This window comes from Bombina bombina, chromosome 2 (assembly GCF_027579735.1).
Source record: "Bombina bombina isolate aBomBom1 chromosome 2, aBomBom1.pri, whole genome shotgun sequence".
NCBI classification, from domain to species: domain Eukaryota; kingdom Metazoa; phylum Chordata; class Amphibia; order Anura; family Bombinatoridae; genus Bombina; species Bombina bombina.
Window position 1 is genome coordinate 373335526 of NC_069500.1, and position 23487 is coordinate 373359012.

The 23487-nt window shown below is 40.8% G+C and overlaps 1 protein-coding gene across 1 annotated transcript in view; it reads left to right on the forward strand.

Moving 5' to 3' along the window:
* BRI3BP (BRI3 binding protein) overlaps nt 1-23487 on the forward strand; it is a 64633-nt gene that overhangs the window by 15927 nt on the left and 25219 nt on the right. The gene's annotated exons all lie outside the window — the stretch shown is intronic.

Genomic DNA, 23487 nt, shown 5'->3' on the forward strand with positions numbered 1-23487 from the left:
CAAAGGATACCAAGGGAGCTAAGCAAAATTGGTAACATAAAGTAAATTGGAAAGTTTTTTTTTTTTGTCATTCTATATTCCAATCCATTTAAAGGCACACTCAAGTCAAAATTAAAGGGACAGTCAGGTCCAAAAAAAACTTTCATGATTCAAACAGGGCATGTAATGTTAAACAACTTTCCAATTTACTTTTAGCACAAATTTTGCTTTGTTCTCTTGGTATTATTAGTTGAAAGCTAAATTTAGAAGGTTTATATGCTAATTTCATAGACCTTGAAGGCTACCTCTAATTTTTAAATGCTTTTTGACAGTTTTTCACCACTAGAGGGAGTTAATTCACGTGTTTCATATAGATAGCATTGAGCTCATGCACGTGAATTTACCGAGGAGTGCGCACTGACTGGCTAAAGTGCAAGTCTGTCAAAAGAACTGAAATAAGGGGCAGTCTGCAGAGGTTTAGATACAAGGTAATACAGAGGTAAAACGTGAATTATTAGAACTGTGTTGTTTATGCAAAACTGGGGAATAGGTAATTAAAGGGACATAATACTCATATGGTAAATCACTTGAAACTGATACAGTATAACTGTAAAAAGCTGACAGGAAAATATCACCTGAGCATCTCTATGTAAAAAAGGAAGATATTTTACCACACAATTTCCTCAGCTCAGCAGAGTAAGTTCTGTGTAAAAAGTTATAATCGGCTGCTCCCAGCTGCAGGTAAAATTTTTAAAAAAAATGAAGAAATGAACCGCAGCCAATCAGCATCAGCAGTGCTGAGGTCATGAACTCTTTTACTGTGATCTCATGAGATTTCACTTAACTCTCATGAGATTTCATAGTAAGCTTCCTTTACCTGATTGGTGAAATAATATGAGAGTGCATGAGGCTCATCCCCTAAGCTGTCCTAGGACAGACACACTAAAATGCTGCTTAGAAATCCTTTACAATGGGAGGTGGCTACTGAGGAACTTTTGAGGTAAAATATCTTTCTTTTTTACATAGAGATGTTCAGGTGATATTTTCTAGTCAGCTTTTTACAGCTATGTGAAAAAAGAAAAGAGAACAGCGGAGTCTCTATAGAAGTGCGCAAATGATCAACAGCATGTAGAAAATGGCGGATTCAGCAACCAGCAATCCAAGCAGCTCTCTTAGAAGTTGTAGATGAACGTCGGGAACCTGTGGATGACAGATAGAAGAGGCGCCTCATGGGACAAGTATCGTCTTGAGCAACAATGGAGAACAGAAACAGCGAACCCCCCCCCCCCCACAGAGTATTACTCACAAGAGCGGCGGTACAAACGTGTACCCAAACATACAGGACGGAACCAAAAGTCGCCCATCAGACAGCGCAAGCTCAGTGAGCTAAGGCAGACGTCACTCAGCAGACAGCGTCAGTCGACCCAGCAGAGGAACCAATAGAGTTGATGGAAACTCGGCACAGCGGACCTCCAAGGGGGAATCAGGAACAGAACCAAATTTGCACCAACGGCAACAATAATAGAAATAATGCAGGTGTGATATACTCAAAGAAATATTTATTGAGTATAAACAGATAAAAACATGCGTCCAGCAACGTGTTTCTCAACATATAGTCGTTTCATCAGGCTGATACTAATACATGAATGTACCTGCTCTATTTATAACACACCTGTGCCAATCACAAAACTCCAGCTGCTGACACACCTCCGTATGAAGATAGCTTAGTGATAGGATGTTAATCATAGAGGGAGGTGTCTAAGGAGCCGGAGCTAATGATGGACTGGGAACAACAATTGACATGCTCAAAAAATGAATATACATTAATAACATTCTGGATCAACATTGATTGTTCATATTTAATCTATCCATACAGATCATACATATAATAGATATTCCTATAACAACATAAAACATAAAGAATTGAATCGCTCAAAAATTAAGATCATAATTTAATATAAAATCGGATAACATGAGTATTAAAAAAGTGACAGTATATCATAATATCCGAGTGTCAATAAAAAACTCGAATCAAGGAAGTAATAAATAACAAAGAAGGTACTGTTAAAATATCAGGAGTATGTGCCAATGGTCCAATCTAATTGGATAAAGGGAGGCTAGATGGCAATTACTAAATAAAAGGGGATAGTTTTAAAAAGGGACGATCAATGGAGGGGAGATAAATAGAAGTGGGATAGGACTGGAGAGACCAACATAAAATCAAAGGAACATATAAAAGGACAATTTACAGGTCCAATAAAATTTTGGGTCCTATATACAGCCTGCTACTAATGTAACTAAAATAAATCAGACAGTATTACGAGTCACTGATCGCTAACTGAACTAGGTACTAGGGTGGAAGGGGTATAGTGTGGGATAGGTAACTGGATACAGCTCTAGTGGTTGGCCCTAGTTAATGGAAGGCTGCTAGATCAATACACAAATTTAACCCATCTGGATGCATACATTTCAAAACATGGATCCAATATGTTTCTCTTTGTCTTAATCTAAAATACCTATTATAGATATAGGATTTAGGTACATGTTCTAAAGGGGTCACAGAGAAGCAATTGGTATCACCATTGTGCATGATGTTACAGTGTCTAGAGACACTATGGTGTTTGTAATTCTTCCTCATATTACGTTTATGTTCAGACCACCTTGTGCTGAACCGCCTACAGGTTCGGCCCACATATTGAATGCCACACAAACAGGTGAGTAGATATACAACATAAGTTGATGCACAGGAGATGTGTCCAATGATAGAATATGATCTATTGGTAATAGTAGAACGGAAAGATTTCTGTTTGGTGTCAATCAAATGACACATCTTGCATCTGCTCGCTCTACATCTGAAAGCACCAAAGATTGGTGCAATCGGCTTAGATGTTGTGAGAACTGATTGTCTCTTGTGTTTAACTATCTTGCTAGGAGCAAGCAGGGTCTTTAGGGTGGGAGCTCTCCTGTAGACAACTTTTGGTTTGGTGCCTATCGACTTACCCAAAATGGGATCCTTAATCAAAATGTCCCAATGTTTAGCCAGCACATTTCTAATCAGTTCATGATTAGAATTATATTGCGTAATAAAAAGAGGATTTTCATTAAAAATATTAGTTGCTTGTCCCAAATGTTTGTTTGAATTGGTAAAATACCCGTTCCTATCATCTAATCTAGCCCTTCTGTAGCTTTTATCTATAATACTAAGTGGATAATTTTCTTCTGTTATGTGTGATCAGTCCACGGGTCATCATTACTTCTGGGATATAACTCCTCCCCAACAGGAAATGCAAGAGGATTCACCCAGCAGAGCTGCATATAGCTCCTCCCCTCTACGTCACTCCCAGTCATTCTCTTGCACCCAACGACTAGATAGGATGTGTGAGAGGACTATGGTGATTATACTTAGTTTTTATAACTTCAATCAAAAGTTTGTTATTTTACAATAGCACCGGAGCGTGTTATTGCCTCTCTGGCAGAGTTTGAAGAAGAATCTACCAGAGTTTTTACTATGATTTTAACCGGAGTAGTTAAGATCATATTGCTGTTTCTCGGCCATCTGAGGGAGGTAAAAGCTTCAGATCAGGGGACAGCGGGCAGATGAATCTGCATTGAGGTATGTAGCAGTTTTTATTTTCTGAATGGAATTGATGAGAAAATCCTGCCATACCGTTATAATGACATGTATGTATACTCTACACTTCAGTATTCTGGGGATGGTACTTCACTGGATTACTCTGTAAAAAGTACATTAAACCTTTTAATAGGTATTTATTATGTTAAACGTTTTTGCTGGAATGTAGAATCGTTTGCATTTTCTGAGGTACTGAGTGAATAAATGTTTGGGCATTATTTTTCCACTTGGCAGTTGCTTGTTTTAATTGTGACCGTTTCGTTTCTCTCTCACTGCTGTGTGTGAGGGGGAGGGGCCGTTTTTGGCGCTCTTTGCTACGCATCAAAAATTTCCAGTCAGTTACTCTTGTATTTCCTGCATGATCCGGTTCATCTCTAACAGAACTCAGGGGTCTTCAAACTTCTTTGGAGGGAGGTAGATTCTCTCAGCAGAGCTGTGAGACTTATATATTGACTGTGATTAAAAACGTTGCTCTGTAATTTTTATGTTTCAAATTTAATTATTGTTACGTTACTAATGGGAACAAACCTTTGCTAAAAGTTGTGTTGTTTTCAAGGATTGATGCTATAACTGTTTTTCAGTTCATTATTTCAACTGTCATTTAATCGTTTAGTGCTTCTTTGAGGCACAGTACGTTTTTGTTAAATAAGATTGTAACCAAGTTGCAAGTTTATTTGCTAGTGTGTTAAACATGTCTGATTCAGAGGAAGATACCTGTGTCATTTGTTCCAATGCCAAGGTGGAGCCCAATAGAAATTTATGTACTAACTGTATTGATGCTACTTTAAATAAAAGCCAATCTGTACAAATTGAACAAATTTCACCAAACAGCGAGGGGAGAGTTATGCCGACTAACTCGCCTCACGCGGCAGTACCTGCATCTCCCGCCAGGGAGGTGCGTGATATTGTGGCGCCTAGTACATCTGGGCGGCCATTACAGATAACATTACAAGATATGGCTACTGTTATGACTGAAGTTTTGGCTAAATTACCAGAACTAAGAGGCAAGCGTGATCACTCTGGGGTGAGAACAGAGTGCGCTGATAATACTAGAGCCATGTCTGATACTGCGTCACAGCTTGCAGAGCATGAGGACGGAGAGCTTCATTCTGTGGGTGACGGTTCTGATCCAAACAGATTGGATTCAGATATTTCAAATTTTAAATTTAAATTGGAGAACCTCCGTGTATTACTAGGGGAGGTTTTAGCGGCTCTTAATGATTGTAACACTGTTGCAATACCAGAGAAATTGTGTAGGTTGGATAAATACTTTGCGGTACCGGCGAGTACTGACGTTTTTCCTATACCTAAGAGACTAACTGAAATTGTTACTAAGGAGTGGGATAGACCCGGTGTGCCGTTCTCACCCCCTCCAATATTTAGAAAGATGTTTCCAATAGACGCCACCACACGGGACTTATGGCAAACGGTCCCTAAGGTGGAGGGAGCAGTTTCTACTTTAGCTAAGCGTACCACTATCCCGGTGGAGGATAGCTGTGCTTTTTCAGATCCAATGGATAAAAAATTAGAGGGTTACCTTAAGAAAATGTTTGTTCAACAAGGTTTTATATTGCAACCCCTTGCATGCATCGTGCCGATTACGGCTGCGGCAGCATTTTGGATTGAGTCTCTGGAAGAGAACCTTAGTTCAGCTACGCTGGACGACATTACGGACAGGCTTAGAGTCCTTAAACTAGCTAATTCATTCATTTCGGAGGCCGTAGTACATTTAACCAAACTTACGGCTAAGAACTCAGGATTCGCCATTCAGGCACGTAGGGCGCTGTGGCTAAAATCCTGGTCAGCTGATGTAACTTCTAAGTCCAAATTACTTAATATACCTTTCAAGGGGCAAACTTTATTTGGGCCCGGTTTGAAAGAAATTATCGCTGACATTACAGGAGGTAAGGGCCACGCCCTGCCTCAAGACAAAGACAAAGCTAAGGCTAGACAGTCTAATTTTCGTCCCTTTCGGAATTTCAAAGCAGGAGCAGCACCAACTTCCACTGCACCAAAACAGGAAGGAGCTGTTGCTCGTTACAGACAAGGCTGGAAACCTAACCAGTCCTGGAACAAGGGCAAGCAGGCCAGGAAACCTGCTGCTGCCCCTAAGACAGCATGAATCGAGGGCCCCCGATCCGGGACCGGATCTAGTGGGGGGCAGACTCTCTCTCTTCGCCCAGGCTTGGGCAAGAGATGTTCAGGATCCCTGGGCGCTAGAGATCATATCTCAGGGATACCTTCTAGATTTCAAATTCTCTCCCCCAAGAGGGAGATTTCATCTGTCAAGGTTGTCAACAAACCAGATAAAGAAAGAAGCGTTTCTACGCTGTGTACAAGATCTGTTATTAATGGGAGTGATCCATCCGGTTCCGCGGTCGGAACAAGGACAAGGGTTTTACTCAAACCTGTTTGTGGTTCCCAAAAAAGAGGGAACTTTCAGGCCAATCTTAGATTTAAAGATCCTAAACAAATTCCTAAGAGTTCCATCGTTCAAAATGGAAACTATTCGGACAATCTTACCCATGATCCAAAAGGGTCAGTACATGACCACAGTGGATTTAAAGGATGCTTACCTTCACATACCGATTCACAAAGATCATTACCGGTATCTAAGGTTTGCCTTCTTAGACAGGCATTACCAGTTTGTAGCTCTTCCATTCGGATTGGCTACGGCTCCAAGAATCTTCACAAAGGTTCTGGGTGCCCTTCTGGCGGTACTAAGACCGCGAGGAATTTCGGTAGCTCCGTACCTAGACGACATTCTGATACAAGCTTCAAGCTTTCAAACTGCCAAGTCTCATACAGAGTTAGTTCTGGCATTTCTAAGGTCGCATGGATGGAAAGTGAACGAAAAGAAGAGTTCTCTCTTTCCTCTCACAAGAGTTCCATTCTTGGGGACTCTTATAGATTCTGTAGAAATGAAGATTTATCTGACAGAAGACAGATTAACAAAGCTTCTAAATGCATGCCGTGTCCTTCATTCCATTCAACTCCCGTCAGTAGCTCAATGCATGGAGGCTTAATGGTAGCAGCAATGGACATAGTACCCTTTGCACGTCTACATCTCAGACCGCTGCAATTGTGCATGCTGAGTCAGTGGATTGGGGATTACTCAGACTTGTCCCCTACTCTGAATCTGGATCAAGAGACCAGAAACTCTCTTCTATGGTGGCTTTCTCGGCCACATCTGTCCAGGGGGATGCCATTCAGCAGGCCGGACTGGACAATTGTAACAACAGACGCCAGCCTACTAGGTTGGGGCGCTGTCTGGAATTCTCTGAAGGCTCAGGGACAATGGAATCAGGAGGAAAGTCTCCTGCCAATAAACATTCTGGAATTGAGAGCAGTTCTCAATGCCCTTCTGGCTTGGCCCCAGTTAAAAACTCGGAGGTTCATCAGGTTTCAGTCGGACAACATCACGACTGTAGCTTACATCAACCATCAAGGAGGGACAAGAAGCTCCCTAGCAATGATGGAAGTATCAAAGATAATTCGCTGGGCAGAGTCTCACTCTTGCCACCTGTCAGCAATCCACATCCCGGGAGTGGAGAACTGGGAGGCGGATTTCTTGAGTCGCCAGACTTTTCATCCGGGGGAGTGGGAACTTCATCCGGAGGTCTTTGCCCAAATACTTCGACGTTGGGGCAAACCAGAGATAGATCTCATGGCGTCTCGCCAGAACGCCAAACTTCCTCGCTACGGGTCCAGATCCAGGGATCCGGGAGCGGTTCTGATAGATGCTTTGACAGCACCTTGGAACTTTGGGATGGCTTATGTGTTTCCACCCTTCCCGCTGCTTCCTCGATTGATTGCCAAAATCAAACAGGAGAGAGCATCAGTGATCCTAATAGCGCCTGCATGGCCACGCAGGACTTGGTATGCAGATCTAGTGGACATGTCATCCTGTCCGCCTTGGTCTCTACCTCTAAGACAGGACCTTCTGATACAGGGTCCATTCAAACATCAAAATCTAACTTCTCTGAAGCTGACTGCTTGGAAATTGAACGCTTGATTTTATCAAAACGTGGTTTTTCTGAGTCGGTTATTGATACCCTGATACAGGCTAGGAAGCCTGTTACCAGAAGGATTTACCATAAGATATGGCGTAAATACCTATACTGGTGCGAATCCAAAGGTTACTCCTGGAGTAAGGTTAGGATTCCTAGGATATTGTCCTTTTTACAAGAAGGTTTAGAAAAGGGTTTATCGGCTAGTTCATTAAAGGGACAGATCTCAGCTCTGTCCATCTTGTTGCACAGGCGTCTGTCAGAAAATCCAGACGTCCAGGCCTTTTGTCAGGCTTTAGCTAGGATCAAGCCTGTGTTTAAAACTGTTGCTCCGCCATGGAGTTTAAACCTTGTTCTTAACGTTCTACAAGGAGTTCCGTTTGAACCCCTTCATTCCATTGATATAAAGTTGTTATCTTGGAAAGTGTTATTTTTAATGGCTATTTCTTCGGCTCGGAGAGTCTCTGAGTTATCAGCTTTACATTGTGATTCTCCTTATTTGATTTTTCATTCAGATAAGGTAGTTCTGCGTACTAAACCTGGGTTCTTACCTAAGGTAGTCACTAACAGGAACATCAATCAAGAGATCGTGGTTCCTTCCCTGTGCCCGAATCCTTCTTCAAAGAAGGAACGTCTTCTACACAATCTGGATGTAGTTCGTGCCCTCAAGTTCTACTTGCAGGCAACTAAGGATTTTCGACAAACGTCTTCCCTGTTTGTCGTGTACTCTGGTCAGAGGAGAGGTCATAAGGCTTCGGCTACCTCTCTCTCCTTCTGGCTTCGTAGCATAATTCGTTTAGCCTATGAGACTGCTGGACAGCAGCCTCCTGAAAGAATTACAGCTCATTCTACTAGAGCTGTGGCTTCCACTTGGGCCTTTAAGAATGAGGCCTCTGTTGAACAGATTTGCAAGGCTGCAACTTGGTCTTCGCTTCATACTTTTTCCAAATTTTACAAATTTGACACTTTTGCTTCTTCTGAGGCTATTTTTGGGAGAAAGGTTCTTCAGGCAGTGGTTCCTTCTGTATAATGAGCCTGCCTATCCCTCCCGTCATCCGTGTACTTTTGCTTTGGTATTGGTATCCCAGAAGTAATGATGACCCGTGGACTGATCACACATAACAGAAGAAAACATAATTTATGCTTACCTGATAAATTCCTTTCTTCTGTTGTGTGATCAGTCCACGGCCCGCCCTGTTTTTTAAGGCAGGTAAATATCTTTTAAATTATACTCCAGTCACCACTTCACCCTTGGTTTCTCCTTTCTCGTTGATTCTTGGTCGAATGACTGGGAGTGACGTAGAGGGGAGGAGCTATATGCAGCTCTGCTGGGTGAATCCTCTTGCATTTCCTGTTGGGGAGGAGTTATATCCCAGAAGTAATGATGACCCGTGGACTGATCACACAACAGAAGAAAGGAATTTATCAGGTAAGCATAAATTATGTTTTTTTCCAAAAAACGTTCCTTCAAAACATGACTTTGGGAATCATAGTCAGATAACGTGCTGCAATTGCGGCGAATACGTTTAAACTGACCATATGGTACATTTTGTTTCCAAGCATGAAAATGACAGCTTTTGAAGTCCAAATAGCTGTTACAGTCAACCGTTTTAAAATAGGTTGTACTAGTCACCTTACCTTCATTAAAGCTTAAGTTCAGGTCCAAATATACAATAGATCTATTATTTATTGAACATAGACACCTCCCTCTATGATTAACATCCTATCACTAAGCTATCTTCATACGGAGGTGTGTCAGCAGCTGGAGTTTTGTGATTGGCACAGGTGTGTTTTATAAATAGAGCAGGTACATTCATGTATTAGTATCAGCCTGATGAAACGACTATATGTTGAGAAACGCGTTGCTGGACGCATGTTTTTATCTGTTTATACTCAATAAATATTTCTTTGAGTATATCACACCTGCATTATTTCTATTATTGTTGCCGTTGGTGCAAATTTGGTTCTGTTCCTGATTCCCCCTTGGAGGTCCGCTGTGCCGAGTTTCCATCAACTCTATTGGTTCCTCTGCTGGGTCGACTCTGACGCTGTCTGCTGAGTGACGTCTGCCTTAGCTCACTGAGCTTGCGCTGTCTGACGGGCGACTTTTGGTTCCGTCCTGTATGTTTGGGTACACGTTTGTACCGCCGCTCTTGTGAGTAATACTCTGTGGGGGGGGTTCGCTGTTTCTGTTCTCCATTGTTGCTCAAGACGATACTTGTCCCATGAGGCGCCTCTTCTATCTGTCATCCACAGGTTCCCGACGTTTTTACAGCTATACTGCATCACTTTCAAGTGTTTAAACATTTGGGTATTATGGCCCTTTAAGGGATTATCTTTTAAAACAACAAAAATTCTGGTGTTGACTGTCCCTTTAAACTTTCATTATTCAGATAGAGCATGTCATTTTAAACAACTTTCCATTTTACTTCCATTAAAAAAGTGCAGTCTTTTTTTATATTTAAACTTTTTAAATCGGCTCCTACTGAGCATGTGCAAGAATTCACAGAATAAGTGTATATGCATTTGTGATTGGCTGATGGCTGTCACATGGTACAGGAGGAGTGGAAATCGAAACAAGTTAAAATTGTCAGGAAAAAAAAATCTAATATTAATTTGAAGTTCAGACAAGTGCTATTGCATTGTTTTGTTATCTTGCATTTGATTATACATATCTACTGTGTTGACTGGTCCTTTTAAAAAGGGACAGTAATCTCAAATTTAAACTTAAAGAGACAGGAATTATAAATACAATTTGGAGGATATTAGTCCCAAAATGTACAGGCCCTATTAGTGCAATCAATTACCTGAATTGGGACCTCATAAAAGTATGTTTGGAAATCATTAAAACATAATTTGCAAGCACTATTATCAGAACTAATGTGTAGCAATACAGCCATAATTTATAGCAAATCAACAACCCTAACTTACAGAAAATAAAAAACCACTAACATTACAACAAAAAAACAGTAAGGCCTATCCTAAAACTAAAGTCCCCAAAATGAAAAAACCTATACTAACACTAAAACCTACTCTATAAAAATTGCCCTAAAAAAGGCATTTTGTAGGGTATTGCCCTAAAGTGGTTTAGCTCTTACTTGAAAAAAAATAAAATAATCCCTATTCTAGAACTAAAGTAACACCCCACAAATAAAAAGCCTATCTTAAAAAAAACTAAATTAAAAATTGTCCTGATATGGGCATTTGGTAAGGCATAGCACTAAAGTGATTATAGCTCTTTTTTTCTTTAAAATATAACATTCTAATACAAAAAAAAGATTGCCCTAAGAAGGGCATTTGGTGGGGCAGTGCCGTAAAGGGATTATAGCTCTTGTGTCCTGAAAGAAAAAGAAATGCACTATTCTAAAACAAAATCCTATCCTAAATCTAAGGGGGAAAAACCTTATGCTAAAAAAAAAGCCCAACTTGACTCCGGTTCTGGTGGTGTTCCTCTTCTTTCTTGATGCTTTTTGTAGCTTCAACCATGGTGGCACTCTTCCACCCGATGCGTCTTCTATCTTCTTTCAATGTTTTGAATATTGGGGCCTAAGTCTCTATTAGTTTAGCATATCTAGACTTTGGAATTGTATCCCATTCTTCTTTGTAAAAAAAAAAAAGCGTGTTCAAATTGTGAGGGCATCTCCTGTGTGGAGCTCTCTTTAGGTAATTCCACAAGTTTTCGGTGGGATTGAGGTCTGGAATCTTACTGGGCCATTCCAAGACTTTGCTATTCAATTTCTGAAGCCATGCCTTGGTGTCAGAACTTTACCTTTAAGGAGTCCCCTCCCACAGAGGCTATAAATTCCCAACGCACCTGCAACCAGGTGCTTAGTATTCCGTTAGCAAGCTCAGGAGTTCTGAACACTCTTCCTTTTCCTACAACATAGCACTTGCCGGACTTCTACATTTAGAAACACTTCTGGAATCCAACTTTGTCAGCATACCTGCTCATAAAGGTGGATCTGCAGTATACGCTGAAGACACAGTTTCTCATGTTAACAGGCCGTGAGAACTCTCCACTGCTTGTTGCTATTAACAGCTCCTAACAGCACTAATCCAACTCAGTCTGAAAGACATTCATAGAACCACCTCCGTAACATTCTCACAACGGATTCCGCTAATACTGCTAAGGGACCGGAGCATAACCACACCCCCCAGTGACGTAACAGGGGATTCCTTCCAGTAAGGTAACTCGCTCTGAATTAGACCTGCACAACTAAACGGTCGTAGACCACAGATCTAAACGTTGCCTTTTCTCCTGTGAAGTAACAGAGGATTCAACGAACATAGCAGTTACTCTGAAGTCCGTCTCTGCTAGCGGCGTATAGCCACGCCCCCTCCGATACTCCCGCAAATCCCCGGAATCCTATTTCCCAGCACCTCAGTTTTACTGAAACAGGCTGCACGATATAGGAAAGAGAAGTCACGGGCACACGTCCACAGCAATTCCTAAGTTACCGCGCTGATTGTAACACACTTGCTTTCCAAGGTTACATTACCCAGTATTGCCTATAGCTGTGCTGTTCTGCTATTCTAAGATCTCTTACCAATAATTCACAAGTTTGCTGTACCTATGCTACTCACACATAGTAGCAACTTTGCAACATTGTGATACATACAACTTATACTAAGTTTGTACATATTTGGTTATTACTTAGTTCTGCAGCTGAGATTCTAACCACAGCCAAATAAATAGGGAGATTATTATTCCATCTATCTTTACAAGACCCCTGACCCAGCTAGGAGAAGCAGCCCAAAAGTATGTTACCACCACCATGCTTTAAAGTCGGTATGGTGTTCCTAGAATAAGGATCTTTATTGGCTTTGCTCCAAACCTATGTTTTACAATTTAGGCCGAAAAGTTCAACATTTGTCTCATCAGACCATAGCACATTTTCCCCCATGTTGAGTGACTAAATATTTTGGTATAATTTAGTCAGGCTTGGATGTTTCTTTTTGTTAGAAAATGTTTGTCTTGCCACCCTACCCCATAGCCCAGACATTTACAGAATATGAGAGATGGTGGTCACATGCAAGGAGTGGCATGTAAATGCCAGAAACTCCTGTAGCTCCTTTTTAGTGTTGATGTTGGACACTTGGTAACCTCCCAGATAAGCTTTCTCTTCGTCCTCTCATCAACTTTAGAGGCTTGCTTTTACCTTTGCAATGTATCCGTGGTGCCACATTTCTCCACTTATTGATAATGGTTTTGACAGTGCTCTATGGTTCATCCAGTGCCTTTATTATTCTTTTTATATCCCTCTCCTGATTGCTACTTTTCAACAATTGGCTCTCACAGTTTATTTGGCAACTCTTTGCAGACCATGGCTCCCCCAATAGGATGCAAGCCCAAACATTCAAGTAAATCCTACAGTAACAGCTTTTATTGATGGCAGGAGTATTCCATTTGCCTACAGGCATGATTTAGAATGTGATTAGTTAACTGTGCACACAGCTAGAACCCCACTATGACTTATGCAATCATGGTGGTGTTGTGTTTTTATTATTATTTAAAATGTTCATAAACTTTTTTTTTTTTTTTTTTTTCTTTTGCATTTGTATTTGTTTGAACATCACATTACAATTGAAAAAAGTCTTGACATGTACAATCTTGTTCTATTTTTACATTTCAAAAACCTACAATTTCATGAGTTTGTATACTTTTTATATCCACTGTAGTGCATATACACTTTTTGTTTGCATTTTTGGTATTACCTGTTAACTCTTAACTCATATATATATATATATATATATATATATATATATATATATATATATATATATATATATATATATATATATATATATATATATATTTAAGTGAGTTGAATCCAGCACCATAGATTTTAGTAAGATTTCTTTCCCACCTGTGTGCACGTTACCAAGGAGTATCAGCCAAACTCCAGCATATACAGTCCATGTAAAAAACAAGGTAACAGCACACAATCTTCTTTTAAAGATTTTTCACCTTTAAAAGAAGATTGTGTGCTGTGGTGCTGTTACCTTGTTTTTTACATGGAAAGGTAAAATACTCAGATTAAATTTAAATATTTATATGCAGTGGTAAATAACCATCTATAAGGTTAGGGAAAAAATAACTAGTCTTATACTGTCCTGAACAAGTAAACGTCTGTAGACGTCCTTTAGGCTAAGGACATGACCATAAAACACAATACCATGTGCAGGAGTTTATCTGAGTGAAGCAGCTGTGGCCATCAACTAATCACAGACCAACTAATCGATAATGAGATTCGTTGATAACTATTTTTATAATCGATTGTTATCAATTCGTTTTTGCAACTCTAATTAGTATTAAGAAATACATCATAATTAAAAAAAAAAACATGAATTACTTACAATCAAGTATATGTGTATGTCTAGACTTATTAAACCAAATGCTTTAAAAGGACAGTATACACTCATTTTCATATAACTGCATGTAACAGACACTACTATAAAGAATAAGATGCACAGATACTGATATAAAAATCCAGTATAAAACTGTTTTAAAACTTACTTAGAAGTTCTAAGTTTAGCTCTGTTGAAAAGGTAGCTGGAAAGCCCACTGCAAGTGGGAGATTAGACACCCCCCCCCCCTCCTTTTGCATATGAAAAGACCCTTTACACAAACAGGAGCAAGCTGGAGAAGGTAGCTGACGGTATTCACATAAAACTTTGGGGCTTGGTTAGGAGTCTGAAAATCAGAGCAATGTTATTTAAAAATAAGCAAAACTATACATTTTTTTTTTTAAAAAAAAGAAAACTTTAGGGGCTATATAAATAGATCATCTACAAAACATTTATGCAAAGAAAAAATGAGTGTATAATGTCCCTTTAAGCATGTAGTCTACACCGTAGCATCATATTCTTGGCTGATATGATGTAGGCATACAACATTGTGTTCTCATGTTATTTCACTTATCAATAGCTTATATGCAGTAACATAGCTTTTTAAACATTATAGATCTTCAGTTGACAGTTATGGTGTATGCAAAGTAATGTCCCCCTGCTGGATAGTAAATACCAGTCATAAAATACTTTTTTTTTTTTTTTTTTTTTTTTTTTTAAATTTTATTTCAAAGTATCTATCTCTGTAAATATAACCTTAGTAATAGCATACAGTGTGTGTATTTTTTATTTTTTTTTAAATGGGAAAAAAAAGTACCACAAATCAAGACAAGGCATAAAGCGATAAGGCACGTGACAGTTGGAGAACATACTTAAATGATATTATTAGTTTACAGATTTGTTGTAACAAAAAAAAAAAATATTGGTGTGAGGACGGTGGTTAAACACAGAAACGTCACACAAGTAAAGAAAATCTTTATTCAAATCCGGAGAGTGCCTTCTTTGCTGAAAAGGTTTTGTACATTTGTTTGTTGTGCACCCCGGTAATTATGGGATCACCGTGAGTGCTAGGGTTTGTATTATTAAATAAATAAATAAAACACACATACATACATACATACATACATACATATACATACATACATACATACATACATACATACATACATACATATATACATACATACATACATACATACATACATATACACACACATATACATACATACATACATACATATACACACACATATACATACATACATACATACATACATACATATACACACACATATACATACACGCATGGACTGGCCTGGGTACACATCCTTAGCCACAGCAAACTCCACAGCCCTGAACACTGACAGACAGCTGCAAAGTTCCCGGCAACCCAGGCAGTTAACCCCAGGGCAGCCTGGGTGACAGGCCCGCAGGGAAGCATTACAAACATTATCAACACAACCAGATTCACAGTAATGTTTAAAAGCAAAACTAGGGGACTATATATATCAAATTTAATTCAAAGCAAATCATCAAACGTCACATTTATTGTAGTAGTTTAAAACCGCACATTCTCCAAACGTTTCAGTACCAACCAGGTACCTTGTTCACTGGTACAAGAAAAAGTGTTAGAACGCTTTTTCTTGCACTTTGATGTCCCAGTAAACAAGGTACCTGGTTGGTACCGAAAGGATTTACTAAAATACTAAAACCAGTGAGTGCAGTGCCTATTCTTGAGTGAATGGAATGTAACTTGCTGTATCTGATTACACAGCACCTCGGGAGCTTATATAAATATATATATATATATAGTACACAGGCAATGGGAAGGCACTCACCGTAATAAAAATATAACTCTTTATTTCATTGTTAACGTTTTCGGGGTCACCCCCGTCCTCAGACCAACAAAACAAATGTAAAACTCACCTATTTAAAAGGAACCCATCACCGTGCAATCCCAAACAGCTGTGACCCTGCACGTCTGCCAAGCACTACTGCGCAAGTGCAGACCTGCTATGGAACACTGCAGAGGGCAGAAATAGCATAGAAACAACAATCACCATAGAGATGTCACCACATTACTGTGAAATCACTAAAGATTACAAATCCAACCTAGTCGAGTACTATGCATGTAAACCACCAACAACGGCAATATTGAGGAGATAAGAATAATATTAAAAACATACAGAATATGATACAATCCACCCCATGATCCATACTTCGCAAACCGGCTACATATGGTTGCCTAGCAACCAACTAACAACAAAAACAACATAAGCCGTATGAGGTATTATGCTTGAACGAGACGGACACTCGTATCCCCACTTATAGTACACGCTTCATCACCTCAGCAAAAAGAAGTAAGCCAATGCAAAAAACAGTACCATCTTGCAAAGCAACCGTACTACGCAAACACCCCCATCCGCAATGAGAATTCAAAACAAACTGACACATATCGCATATCATCACTCAAAACACCACAATGCCGCAAAGTGCCGGTCTAATGCACAGCCATACTAACATCAACCAGGCACACTAACACCACAAGCACACACAAAGCAACCACCCATACTACATGCATAACGGACCTCGTATATCGCAAACAACATAGTCGCCACATAATCAACATATTAACAAACGCATCCAAAACCATATGCCCATCTTATCCTGAATCATACTCGATCATAACAATAAGAAACCTTAATGGTCACAAAACATACCTTGCCTTCCCATTGCCTGTGTACTATTTATGCTATATTGAAGAGCACCCTGGAAGTTGTTTGTTAAAAGTGTGTGCTGGTTCCCCTCTGCATTCTACTATGTGTGTGAATGTATATGTGTTATATATATATATATATATCTGTCTCCATGTAGCCCTCAGTTTACGCCGGGGTTAGGTTCCAGAAGGAATGGTTGTAAATTGAAACCCAGTTTATAATGTAAGTCAAAGGAAAGTGAGGGAGTTAGGTTCCAGGCCCCTCTCAAAATTGACATAAGTAACACCCAATACATTATTTTTAAAGCTTTGAAATTAAGACTTTAAATGCTAAACAGCATTATAAACCTAATTAAATAATCGCACAACAGACTGTATCATTAAACTAAGTTTAATGAACAAAAAACATTTTTTTTACTTGCATTTTTCTGCAAACAGTTCTCTGCATTGTTAGCATGCTAGATAATATTGGGTCTGCACCAGTGTTCCCTCTAAGGCCAGTTTCTTCTGTTATGTGTGATCAGTCCACGGGTCATCATTACTTCTGGGATATAACTCCTCCCCAACAGGAAATGCAAGAGGATTCACCCAGCAGAGCTGCATATAGCTCCTCCCCTCTACGTCAGTCCCAGTCATTCTCTTGCACCCAACGACTAGATAGGATGTGTGAGAGGACTATGGTGATTATACTTAGTTTTTATGACTTCAATCAAAAGTTTGTTATTTTACAATAGCACCGGAGCGTGTTATTACTTCTCTGGCAGAGTTTGAGGAAGAATCTACCAGAGTTTTTTACTATGATTTTAACCGGAGTAGTTAAGATCATATTGCTGTTCTCGGCCATCTGAGGGAGGTAAAAGCTTCAGATCAGGGGACAGCGGGCAGATGAATCTGCATTGAGGTATGTAGCAGTTTTTATTTTCTGAATGGAATTGATGAGAAAATCCTGCCATACCGTTATGACATGTATGTATACACTTCAGTATTCTGGGGATGGTATTTCACCGGAACTACTCTGTTAAAAGTCACTAATCCTTTTAATAAGTATTTATCATGTTAAACGTTTTTGCTGGAATGTAGAATCGTTTACATTTCTGAGGTACTGAGTGAATAAATATTTGGGCATTATTTTCCACTTGGCAGTTGTTTGGTTTTAATTATGACAGTTTCGTTTCTCTTCACTGCTGTGTGTGAGGGGGAGGGGCCGTTTTTGGCGCTCTTTGCTACGCATCAAAAAATTCCAGTCAGTTACTCTTATATTTCCTGCATGATCCGGTTCATCTCTGACAGATCTCAGGGGTCTTCAAACTTCTTTAGAGGGAGGTAGATTCTCTCAGCAGAGCTGTGAGAATTTTATATTGACTGTGAATAAAAACGTTGCTCTGTAATTTTTATGTCAAATTTAATTATTGTTATTTTTCTAATGGGAACAAACCTTTGCTAAAAGTTGTGTTGTTTTAAAGTTTGATGCTATAACTGTTTTTTCAGTTCATTATTTCAACTGTCATTTAATCGTTTAGTACCTCTTTGAGGCACAGTACGTTTTTGCTAAAAAAGATTATAACCAAGTTGCAAGTTTATTGCTAGTGTGTTAAACATGTCTGACTCAGAGGAAGATATCTGTGTCATTTGTTCCAATGCCAAGGTGGAGCCCAATAGAAATTTATGTACTAACTGTATTGATGCTACTTTAAATAAAAGTCAATCTGTACAATTTGAACAAATTTCACCAAACAGCGAGGGGAGAGTTATGCCGACTAACTCGCCTCACGCGGCAGTACCTGCATCTCCCGCCCGGGAGGTGCGTGATATTATGGCGCCTAGTACATCTGGGCGGCCATTACAGATAACATTACAAGATATGGCTACTGTTATGACTGAAGTTTTGTCTAAATTACCTGAACTAAGAGGCAAGCGTGATCACTCTGGGGTGAGAACAGAGTGCGCTGACAATACTAGGGCCATGTCTGATACTGCGTCACAGCTTGCAGAGCATGAGGACGGAGAGCTTCATTCTGTAGGTGACGGTTCTGATCCAAACAGATTGGATTCAGATATTTCAAATTTTAAATTTAAATTGGAGAACCTCCGTGTATTACTAGGGGAGGTCTTAGCAGCTCTCAATGATTGTAACACCGTTGCAATACCAGAGAAACTGTGTAGGTTGGATAAATACTTTGCGGTACCGGCGAGTACTGACGTTTTTCCTATACCTAAGAGACTAACTGAAATTGTTACTAAGGAGTGGGATAGACCCGGTGTGCCGTTCTCACCCCCTCCAATATTTAGAAAGATGTTTCCAATAGACACCACCACTCGGGACTTATGGCAAACGGTCCCTAAGGTGGAGGGAGCAGTTTCTACTTTAGCTAAGCGTACCACTATCCCGGTGGAGGATAGCTGTGCTTTTTCAGATCCAATGGATAAAAAATTAGAGGGTTACCTTAAGAAAATGTTTGTTCAACAAGGTTTTATATTGCAACCCCTTGCATGTATCGCGCCGATTACGGCTGCGGCAGCATTTTGGATTGAGTCTCTGGAAGAGAACCTTAGTTCATCTACGCTAGACGACATTACGGACAGGCTTAGAGTCCTTAAACTAGCTAATTCATTCATTTCGGAGGCCGTAGTACATTTAACCAAACTTACGGCTAAGAACTCAGGATTCGCCATACAGGCACGTAGGGCGCTGTGGCTAAAATCCTGGTCAGCTGATGTTACTTCTAAGTCCAAATTACTTAATATACCTTTCAAGGGGCAGTCTTTATTTGGGCCCGGTTTGAAAGAAATTATCGCTGACATTACAGGAGGTAAGGGCCACGCCCTACCTCAAGACAAAGCCAAAGCTAAGGCTAGACAGTCTAATTTTCGTCCCTTTCGGAATTTCAAAACAGGAGCAGCATCAACCTCCTCTGCACCAAAACAGGAGGGAGCTGTTGCTCGTTACAGGCAAGGCTGGAAGCCTAACCAGTCCTGGAACAAGAGCAAGCAGGCCAGGAAACCTGCTGCTGCCCCAAAGACAGCATGAACCGAGAGCCCCCGATCCGGGACCGGATCTAGTGGGGGGCAGACTTTCTCTCTTCGCCCAGGCCTGGGCAAGAGATGTTCAGGATCCCTGGGCGCTAGAGATCATATCTCAGGGATACCTTCTAGACTTCAAATTATCTCCCCCAAGAGGGAGATTTCATCTGTCAAGGTTGTCAACAAACCAGATAAAGAAAGAAGCGTTTCTACGCTGTGTACAAGATCTGTTATTAATGGGAGTGATCCATCCGGTTCCGCGGTCGGAACAAGGACAAGGGTTCTACTCAAACCTGTTTGTGGTTCCCAAAAAAGAGGGAACTTTCAGGCCAATCTTAGATTTAAAGATTCTAAACAAATTCCTAAGAGTTCCATCGTTCAAAATGGAAACTATTCGGACAATCTTACCCATGATCCAAAAGGGTCAGTACATGACCACAGTGGATTTAAAAGATGCTTACCTTCACATACCGATTCACAAAGATCATCACCGGTATCTAAGGTTTGCCTTCTTAGACAGGCACTACCAGTTTGTAGCTCTTCCATTCGGATTGGCTACGGCTCCAAGAATCTTCACAAAGGTTCTGGGTGCCCTTCTGGCGGTACTAAGACCGCGAGGGATTTCGGTAGCTCCGTACCTAGACGACATTCTAATACAAGCTTCAAGCTTTCAAACTGCCAAGTCTCATACAGAGTTAGTTCTGGCATTTCTAAGGTCGCATGGATGGAAAGTGAACGAAAAGAAGAGTTCTCTTTTTCCTCTCACAAGAGTTCCATTCTTGGGGACTCTTATAGATTCTGTAGAAATGAAGATTTACCTGACAGAAGACAGGTTAACAAAGCTTCAAAATGCATGCCGTGTCCTTCATTCCATTCAACACCCGTCAGTAGCTCAATGCATGGAGGTGATCGGCTTAATGGTAGCGGCAATGGACATAGTACCTTTTGCACGCCTACACCTCAGACCGCTGCAATTGTGCATGCTAAGTCAGTGGAATGGGGATTACTCAGATTTGTCCCCTACTCTGAATCTGAATCAAGAGACCAGAAATTCTCTTCTATGGTGGCTTTATCGGCCACACCTGTCCAGGGGGATGCCATTCAGCAGGCCAGACTGGACAATTGTAACAACAGACGCCAGCCTACTAGGTTGGGGCGCTGTCTGGAATTCTCTGAAGGCTCAGGGACTATGGAATCAGGAGGAGAGTCTCCTTCCAATAAACATCCTGGAATTGAGAGCAGTTCTCAATGCCCTTCTGGCTTGGCCCCAATTAACAACTCGGGGGTTCATCAGGTTTCAGTCGGACAACATCACGACTGTAGCTTACATCAACCATCAGGGAGGGACAAGAAGCTCCCTAGCAATGATGGAAGTATCAAAGATAATTCGCTGGGCAGAGTCTCACTCTTGCCACCTGTCAGCAATCCACATCCCGGGAGTGGAGAACTGGGAGGCGGATTTCTTGAGTCGCCAGACTTTTCATCCGGGGGAGTGGGAACTTCATCCGGAGGTCTTTGCCCAAATACTTCGACGATGGGGCAAACCAGAGATAGATCTCATGGCGTCTCGCCAGAACGCCAAACTTCCTCTCTACGGGTCCAGATCCAGGGATCCGGGAGCGGTTCTGATAGATGCTTTGACAGCACCTTGGAACTTCGGGATGGCTTATGTGTTTCCACCCTTCCCGCTGCTTCCTCGATTGATTGCCAAAATCAAACAGGAGAGAGCATCAGTGATTCTAATAGCGCCTGCATGGCCACGCAGGACTTGGTATGCAGACCTAGTGGACATGTCATCCTGTCCGCCTTGGTCTCTACCTCTAAGACAGGACCTTCTGATACAGGGTCCATTCAAACATCAAAATCTAACTTCTCTGAAGCTGACTGCTTGGAAATTGAACGCTTGATTTTATCAAAACGTGGTTTTTCTGAGTCGGTTATTGATACCCTGATACAGGCTAGGAAGCCTGTTACCAGAAGGATTTACCATAAAATATGGCGTAAATACCTATACTGGTGCGAATCCAAAGGTTACTCCTGGAGTAAGGTTAGGATCGCTAGGATATTGTCCTTTCTACAAGAAGGTTTAGAAAAGGGTCTATCAGCTAGTTCATTAAAGGGACAGATTTCAGCTCTGTCCATCTTGTTACACAGGCGTCTGTCAGAAAATCCAGACGTCCAGGCCTTTTGTCAGGCTTTAGTTAGGATCAAGCCTGTGTTTAAAGCTGTTGCTCCGCCATGGAGTTTAAACTTAGTTCTTAACGTTTTACAGGGTGTTCCGTTTGAACCCCTTCATTCCATTGATATAAAATTGTTATCTTGGAAAGTTCTGTTTTTAATGGCTATTTCCTCGGCTCGAAGAGTCTCTGAGTTATCAGCCTTACATTGTGATTCTCCTTATCTGATTTTTCACTCAGACAAGGTAGTTCTGCGTACTAAACCTGGGTTCTTACCTAAGGTAGTCACTAACAGGAATATCAATCAAGAGATTGTTGTTCCATCCTTGTGTCCAAATCCTTCTTCAAAGAAGGAACGTCTTCTACACAATCTGGATGTAGTTCGTGCCCTCAAGTTCTACTTGCAGGCAACTAAAGATTTTCGCCAAACTTCTTCCCTGTTTGTCGTTTATTCTGGACAGAGGAGAGGTCAAAGAGCTTCTGCTACCTCTCTCTCTTTTTGGCTTCGTAGCATAATACGTTTAGCCTATGAGACTGCTGGACAGCAGCCTCCTGAAAGAATTACAGCTCACTCCACTAGAGCTGTGGCTTCCACTTGGGCCTTTAAGAATGAGGCCTCTGTTGAACAGATTTGCAAGGCTGCAACTTGGTCTTCGCTTCATACTTTTTCCAAATTTTACAAATTTGACACTTTTGCTTCTTCGGAGGCTATTTTTGGGAGAAAGGTTCTTCAGGCAGTGGTTCCTTCTGTATAATGAGCCTGCCTATCCCTCCCGTCATCCGTGTACTTTTGCTTTGGTATTGGTATCCCAGAAGTAATGATGACCCGTGGACTGATCACACATAACAGAAGAAAACATAATTTATGCTTACCTGATAAATTCCTTTCTTCTGTTGTGTGATCAGTCCACGGCCCGCCCTGTTTTAAGGCAGGTAAATATCTTTTAAATTATACTCCAGTCACCACTTCACCCTTGGTTACTCCTTTCTCGTTGATTCTTGGTCGAATGACTGGGACTGACGTAGAGGGGAGGAGCTATATGCAGCTCTGCTGGGTGAATCCTCTTGCATTTCCTGTTGGGGAGGAGTTATATCCCAGAAGTAATGATGACCCGTGGACTGATCACACAACAGAAGAAAGGAATTTATCAGGTAAGCATAAATTATGTTTTTGTGTGCGGCCCAGCAGTGAAACAGTTAATTAGGTAACCACACCCGGCAATTAGCAAACACTGCACAATGCAGATGGCAAGGTATGGTTCTCTTGTTAACTGTTTCACTGCTGGGCTGCACACAAAACTGGCCTTAGAGGGAACACTGGTCTGCACCTATTCTATGCATTTCAATCTGGAGTGAATAATAGGCAGTTAGGCACCCTTAGCTCAAGCAGCTAGGCAGGAAGATAATAGGGAAGTGGCTGCTAGATCTTGTTGCTCGATAGCTAAGGTCTGTTCTGTGTACACAGATTAATTTCAGTCTGCTAAGCTTGCATAACTTTGCTGCAACACAAGCGGACAGCTCCACCTACTATTTTAATTAGTGCACTGCTTTTCAATAGCAGTCACATGACTGAAAAAAAAAGGTTGTTATTCTGAAACGGCACAA